Source organism: Alnus glutinosa, chromosome 12, assembly GCF_958979055.1.
Source record: "Alnus glutinosa chromosome 12, dhAlnGlut1.1, whole genome shotgun sequence".
NCBI classification, from domain to species: domain Eukaryota; kingdom Viridiplantae; phylum Streptophyta; class Magnoliopsida; order Fagales; family Betulaceae; genus Alnus; species Alnus glutinosa.
In genome coordinates this window covers 6,348,061-6,356,230 of record NC_084897.1, presented here as the reverse complement: position 1 = coordinate 6,356,230, position 8,170 = coordinate 6,348,061, and the positions used below count along the sequence as shown (strand labels likewise).

The following is an 8,170-nucleotide window of genomic DNA, read 5'->3' as shown; positions in this document are numbered from 1 at the left end:
CTTAATGGGCATTGCATCTTCCACCTTGGTTCCATTTATAAGAGAATGAATGGTTAGGATCAAGTAGACACATTTTGATCCAATAGATAGGAATTGGTGCATCTTAGCCTTATTTCCAAGGCACATGGGTTTCATCATCACTAAGGTGGTGCATTCTAGATGTGGGATGTGGGCAACACTTGTGGTGATGAGTGCACACATTAGAGGAAGTGGGTGATGAGTTGTTCAAATCAAAGGAAGTATTAAATAATGCTATATATGAATTTTCGTCCAAATAGAGGCCAGCTTACTCCAAACAACGTTTTGGTGGTCAAATCTAATCCGATCGCTGTGAAATTTTGAGGGTAGATAGATGACGTCAAGATGAACACTTTCTCTTTTTGGTTCAACTCAATCCGAGTTCGTTATGACTTAGTTTTGGTCAATCAAAGTTTCTGGTTTATTTTGACAAGTTAAACCAAGATATTGTTTAGACTACTTTCATTTTATGATTACTCTAGATTCTATTCTAGACATCCTTTATTCTTTCATCATAAGAGGGGGAGGGAATAAATGTAGTGGAATGTTGCACTAGGTGTTGAATCATTATATCCTCCACTAACATATTTAATCATCTAACACACATTAATTAATGGCATTTCTTTAAGGTATAAAAATAGGTCTTTCACATGTTGAATTGGGTGATGACTCATGTAATCATCATGATCATAGGAAGATAACATGTGATAGATGGGTTGGGTTTGTGGATAGCAATTGGAATGGGTTGGGTTAAGTCCAAAGATGGCCCATTAATGAATAATGTGAATTTCCGTCCAGAACAGGGGTCGTATTTTTGACGGATGTTTTCATGGCCTTAACGATGTCCAAACATCATGAAATTTGGAGGGGACCTAGAGGACTTCAAAACGAGTGTCTCAGTTTTTGAATCGACCAAAATGGAGTTCGTTTGACCCTGTTTCCGTTATTCCAAAGTTTAAGGTCTGTTTTGAGTTTTTATCAAATTGCAACTATTAACGTTTCTACAAACAAAAATACACATTTATTTTCATAAATAATCGTAGTTATTCTTTTTCCTTATTAAAAATGTTTTAAAATTAATTTAAACCATTATAATTTATGTCTTAAAATCTGGGGCGCTACATCCATACTCACATCTGTCCACACCTGAGTTGGGATTGGTAGAGGCTGTAATAGCCCTGCTGGATGAATGTTTTCCACCTTATTCCTTTGGCATATATCACATTCTCGGATGAAAGTGCGAATATCAGTCTTCATTCCAGGCCAGTAAAACTCCCTTTTTATCTTTGAGTATGTCTTTTGATTTCCCATGTGACCTGCTAACGGGCTGCTGTGGAACTGATGTAGGATTTGCTGCTGGATTGCTGTCAAATTACCCAGGTGCAGTCGACCTTTGTTGAATATGAGTCCATTTTGGAAGTTGAACTTGGTGGTGTTGAGAGTACCCTCCTGAAACTGCTGAGTTAATGCCTTGAGCAAGGGATCCTCCAGATAAGTTTTCTTCAACTCTTCAACCCAATTTGCTCTGATTGTGCTTACTGCCTGCAATTGGATTTGTTGTACATCTTCTTCTGACACTGACCCACTCTCAGTTATGTCTTCTATATTTGCATCTGTATCACCTGCATTGGCATTTGTTTGGGATTCTGATTCCTTATCTCCTGCTTCTGCTTCAATTACTGCACCTGGAGTTGTTTCTTCTTCATTGATCAGCACCCTTGAAAGAGCATCTGCAACCCTGTTCTCTCGTCCTCTTTTGTACTCAACAGAAAAATCATAACCCAGCAACTTAGAGATCCATTTTTGTTGTGCAGGTGTACCTATTTTTTGCTCCAATAAATATTTTAAGGCTTGTTGATCAGTCCTAATCACAAATGTATGCCCTAATAAATAATGTCTCCACTTCATCACAGCCATCACAAGAGCTAAGAGTTCCTTTTCATAGGTAGATAGGTATAGGCTTTTACCTTTTAGCCCTTGGCTAAGGTAAGCTAGAGGTCTTCCTTCTTGCATTAACACTGCTCCTATGCCTGCCCCTATAAGTTCAACTCAACTCATTCGGCTCGAATTGTTAGCTTGCTCGCGTGTGTGTATATATATATATATTGTAAAGACCAAGAAATTAAATGGGGAATTTAACAATTCATAAATTGTGTTTATTAAATAGATGGGACAAATAATTATATTCAATGTGGTAATATTTATACTATGGAGATATAATATAATGGAGCTAAAATAGAATAATAATAACAATGGGTTTATATGGATTAAATATAAAATAAGTTTTTTTAGTGTGAGAAACTAAAACAAAATGTTTTATTTTTATTTTATGAACTTGTAAATGGTAGCTATAAAAAGAAAATGTATGAGAATATTTTAAGTCTAAAGAAAAAAAAAATTATAAAAAATAAGATAGAAAAGAATAAAAAAAAAAAAAAAAAAAAAAAAAAAAAAAAAGGTAAATAATATATATGTGGGGCGACTTGCGCCCCATGTGAGAAACAAATCAAGGGCCAAATGGCCTTTCAATTTAAAAAAAATAAATAAATAAAGAAAGAAAAAAAAATGAATAACACAAGGCGCCGTGCACCTTGTTGAAAAAAAAAAAAAAAAAAAAAAAAAAAAAGAAGAAGAAAATGAACAAAGAAAAAAAGGTGCCAATGACCTTTTCTTTCTTTTTCTCCCGAAGAGGCCAGGCAGTCGCCTCTTGTTTTATTATTTTTGGAAAAATTTTACAAAAAGGTATCAAATTATCGCGTTTTTTCAATTAAAGGTATTAATGTAGCAAAATGATCGATTGAGTGTATGCATTTATCAAAACCGTTCAATATCAGATATTCTGTCGGCCTTTGTTGTAAATTGATGATGAAACCCCAAAACGTGTTTCACGTGATTTATTTAAGCATTTCTTCCTTTTATGCCCCTCAGAACGTTCAAAAACACTAAAAACAAAAACCATGCCACCTTCGACCTCTTAACTTGTATTAGAGGACATCAATCTTCGAGGACTCCAACCCCATCAGATTTGCCCACCGGCATAGTCAGCCCAGTTAAAGATCAAGACCAATGTGGATCTTGCTGGACATTCAGCACCACTGGAGATCTTTTGGCTGCCTACTCTCAGGCATTTGGGAAGGGAATCTCTCTCTCATAGCAGCAGCTTGTGGACTGTGCTAGAGCTTTCAATAACTTTTGCTGCAGAGGTTAATCCTCTAATAACTTGGACCTGCTCCATCACGTCGACGTCATCCTTTGACTTTGTTGTATCCAAATTAGCATTGTGTTTTCTGATTATTAATTGTTTCAGCACAAATTTCATCAACATACACATATTAATGCTCTTTGCCTCAATTCCATGCATTTTATTTCTATATTGTTTGACATATATATCTACTGAAATGCTTTTTCTTGTTAAACAGTCACTAAGAAATTAATAAGAAGATAGTCTTACATCACTGCAAAAACTTTTAAGTAGTAATAAAAGAATAAATGACAAATAAAAGAGGCTAGCTGGTCAAATTCTCTGCACCAGTTTGGTCGGCACTGGCATTCTTATTTTGCTCAGCATCTACGCTACTCAGCTTCAAGTGCTTTTCTCTAGCCTCATTCTCCTTGTTTTGCCTCCAATTCTCAAAAGTTTCTGCAATCTGTCTTTCAACCTCGTCATAGCCAAGCCGCCTAGATTCGGCCATTACTATCCATTGGCTCAGTTCGCTTAGTGGAACGCCAGTTTCACTTCACCCAGAAAGGAACAAAAAGTTTACACACACATCTAGAAAAAGTTTCAAATAGCAAGTATGAAGGACTTACACTATGTTAGTATTCTCGTTTGCTGATCAGCTTTTGGTGGGAAATAATTGCGGTAAAGGTCTTCTACAGCCAATTGGTAATCTTCCATATCCAAATCATGAACGTCCATTTTTTAAGCCAAAACCTAACGGTGCTTTTCTACAGCCAAATCAAGAAGATGCTTTTGTATAGCCTCACCCTCATTCCCTTTTTCCTTTCGCAACTCGAACAGTCTTTGCAGCTCCCCATACTCACTCCTCTGTTGACTTTGTTTACAACCCAATATAATCTCCGACAGTCGCGTTCTCGCTTTCTCTTTCTGGATGGAAGAGGCCGCCGGGTCCGCGGGATTCCAGATCAGCAACGCCTGCGCGCGCTGGCATTGTTGGATTATTGCCTCGTAGCGTGAAGGAATGTCATCGGTGTCACATTGGGAAAAGGCAGCCTCTACTAGTTCAACGGCTTTGTTGTAGTCCCCATCGAGGAGGGCGTGATAGTATTCTTGGGCGATCATGAGAGAAGAATCGGGCGGTGGGGGATTGGTAGAGCGCGAGGGCGAAGGTACAGGGGGTGGAGAAGCAGAGGATGCAGATTTGTTGTGGTCCATTGATTTTTTCTAAAATATTGTTTTATGTCACTGCTTGCAATCCACAGAGCAGCAGCTTTGTATTAATATTTAATAACGTGTAGAAGATGATGATTTTCAGTTTGTGTTGAAATCATGTTTTGTTAGGAAATCCTTATGGCTCTATTCACCTCTGTTTTAGTCACCTTTGTTTTTAGAACATGAAAACAGAGGTGAACAGAGGAGCTTCTCCTTGGAGGCATTTTCCTTCACGTCCGTATTTGAGAACCAAACCGGGAAAGCCATGATGAACACTGCTAATATTAGAAATTTACTTATGTACGTATATAGTACCATGACACATGAAGATTGAAGAGAGGAACAAAAAGTTAGGCCTACATGCGTATTTTGCTTTAACGTGAAGACAGAAGGCCTGTGGAAGAGCTTATGAGAGGGAAGACCATGGATCATGCTGTTGGTTGTGTCTGATGGAGCAGTTTGAGTTTGCAATCAAGAAACAGGATAGTTTTCCTATATGTCGTGGTCTGGTTTCGTTGTGAGTCAGGTACATAAACAAAGGAGGAGAGAGAAAACGAAGGGAAGAAGACGACGACGACGTAGAGTGTGATTTTTTATTCAAACGGGGCATTTTGAAGGTGGCATGGTTTTTGTTTTTAGTTTTTTTGAGAGCTCTGATGGGCATAAAGGGAAGAAATGCTTAAGCAAATCACGTGAAAGGCACGTGTTTTGGGTTTCATCATCGATTTACAACGGAGGCTGACGGAATACCCGACATTGAAGGATTCTGATAAATGCATACACTCAATCGAACGCTTTGCTACATTAGTACCCTAAATTGAAAAAGCACGATAGTTTGATACCCTTTTGTGAAGTTTTCCCTCTCTTTTTTTTCTTAAGGTTTTTCATAGAAAAACTTTGATCTACGAAGATCTAACCGTCCAAACTTAAATCCGACTTTGGAAACGTGATCTAAGAAGCTCGATCTATGTTCCTACCGATTAGTTTGAGGTAAATCGTTAAACTTGTATTTTTGAGATTTTTAGTTAAATCTTGTAAAATATGAGTTTAATCTTGATTATTCTTTACGCTTTGTGTTATGTGGGGCTTGCAAAGATTCCCCAAACACCGGGTATTATTTGGGTAAATTTTTGGGTAAGTTCCTTTAATTCCTAATTTATGGATATTTAATTTAATTGATATTTTGTGGATTTAACCTGAAGATTTTCTTATGGGTTAATGTTATTTTAAAAATGTTAGTGTTTATGTTTGGGAGTTAATGTTATGGTGGCTTGATAACATTATTATGTTATGGGTTAGTGGGAAGTGTTTTATGCTAGGGGTATATGTTAGAATGTGATTTTTGTAGAGAACCCATGTGTGTCCACACTTAAGAAAAAGAGAGTGATTTTGATGGGATAATTATGTTAGTTTATGTTTATTTATTAAGGGTTAAGTTTATTTAGGTTCTAGAGTTGATGTTAACTGAATTGGAGATGAATTTTGAGGGTTTGGTGTGGAAATACCGAATTGGTATTCTTGGAGTTTGGTTTTAGGCTTTTAATAATTGTTGATGTCTTGGCCATTGATTGAGGTTGGTTTTAGAACTCTTGTATGTGGTGGCCTTGTAAGTGAGTTGAAATAAGAGATGTGTGGTGTTGTGTTTATGGGCTTAATATGGTGGTGGACTAATAGTAAATTGAGCCTAATTATAATGCTTGGCTTTGAGGTTTATGTATATACCTCAAGCTTTAATAAATAAATAGGCAAAGTATAATAAAGGAATGTATATTACAATATGTGATTATAAGTTAGTTTAACAAGAGTTATTAGATTAATATGTTATATAAGATTAAGGTCCTATAGTTTAAATTACCTAGATGGTTAGTAGTTAATAAAGATTAAGTACTAAGTATATTAGTAGTTGTAAATCTAGAGCCTAAGGTTAATATCAAAGGGAGACAACAATCTAATAAGCATGTCAAACAGTTATAGATTACCCAAATAACCCTAAGTTGGTAAAAATAAGTTAGTAGGCTTATAAAAACACCTAAATGTAATGAATCCATTATGTGATAACCTAATAGTTAATTCACCTATCCATGTGCACATAGTGTTTTAGTGTATCATAGATTAGGTTTAAGTGTTGTATGTATGTGTGTGTGTCTATATATATATTGTTGACTTAGTAAATGAATGACAAACTATAAAAAGGGTTAACGATAATAATGTGATACAACAATAATGTATAAGCTAATGAAAATAATAAATACATCATTGTATTAATAAACAAGATATAATACAAACCTAAACCTCAATATTAACCTAATAATAGCATAAGTATTTAGCGAGCTTTAGGTGATGCGACGTGCGAGCACGTGGGTAGTTTATGTGTCATGGAGTGTAGGTTCAATAGCGTAGTCTAATGTTATCAATGTTTACAGGAATGTATCATTATTGGAGGCTTCCATTGACTCTCCAATATTGAGTTCAAGTAACTAGAACACAGGAGAAGTATTCGAGTCATGAGTCTTATACAGCCAAGGTGAGTATTCTACTCACTGAGAAACTACTATTTTCATATATTATAGAATTGCAAAATATATATGTTTTATAAATCCGAACCGACTGTATGTTGACAATATGTTTTGGATATTTTAAGTAATTTCAATGGTGTTGAAGTATCAATGATGTTTATGAGAAATGATGTGTGACTGAAAAGTGTGATTTGAACAAATTTGAATGATTTGATTGTGAGATGTTGTTGGGATTTAAATTATGGAAATATTGATTGAAGAATTGATGTGTTAAATTGTTTATGGATTTATATTGAAAGCATGTGTTAAAGGAATAATTCAAGAAATGAAATGTATTGTTTCAAGGCATGGGGCATAAGCATATGAACACTAAATGTGCATCGAAGTGAGGTTTATAGCCCATAGGAAACTATACTTGGGGTTAGTCCCATGAGTTCTTGGATTAATTTCCATGAAGTACTTAGGTTAAATCCCATGAGGCTTGGATTAATTTCCATGAGGTACTTGAGTTAAATCCCATGAAGCTTGGATTAATTTCTATGAGGAAACTTGCATGAGCATGTTCCTTTGGCTGCAGGTACTCTAGTTGTAGATGATGGTGTTGTAGAGGTGCGCTTGGGATATTATGACCGAAGCTCACCGCGACGGTCGTAATTGCGGGACCATGGTCGTCCTCTGTTTTATGGGTTTTGTATATAGCTTGTAACGCCTGTGTCACTTGTTATTATATAAAGTCATTTATGTTATGTATTTAATTCGAAGAAAAGCTTAAATAGATAGATGTAATATTGGCTCTTGATTATGATTAATTTATGATAGATGTTTAAGATATGATTTTCGCTATTAGGTTTATGTTTTTCGCTACATAGTAGATAGATGTTATACTCTGATTAGTTGGCTTTGCGACACATCGTCATACCACTATGAAGATCCGTTTATATTTTAAGAGATTAATGTTTATACAAATGTTCTGTATAAAAAAATAAAAAACGGGTCGTCATATATATATATATATATAAATATAAGATTCTATAATTATAGTGTATAAATATTAACCTTGTAAACATAATTTACGTAATACTATAAACGTTTCATTTAGAATGTGAAATATAGATCAAAGTTAAAATCTCGAACTCGATTGGAGGCTCGGCTTATTAAGCTAGCCTTGAACTCGGCTAGGCTCTTAACAAGCCAAATTCGAACAACCCATTCAAACTAGGCTCGAGCTCAAGCCCCTATTCTA

At 35.6% G+C, this 8,170-nt stretch overlaps 1 long non-coding RNA gene across 1 annotated transcript; it reads left to right on the top strand.

The window, feature by feature from the left end:
* Positions 1-2,837: 2,837 nt before the first annotated feature.
* LOC133851123 (uncharacterized) lies at positions 2,838-7,758 on the top strand. Its single transcript, XR_009895743.1, has 3 exons — positions 2,838-3,221; positions 6,835-6,935; positions 7,505-7,758. It is a non-coding gene; the product is annotated as an uncharacterized LOC133851123 (long non-coding RNA).
* The last annotated feature ends 412 nt before the right edge of the window (positions 7,759-8,170 follow it).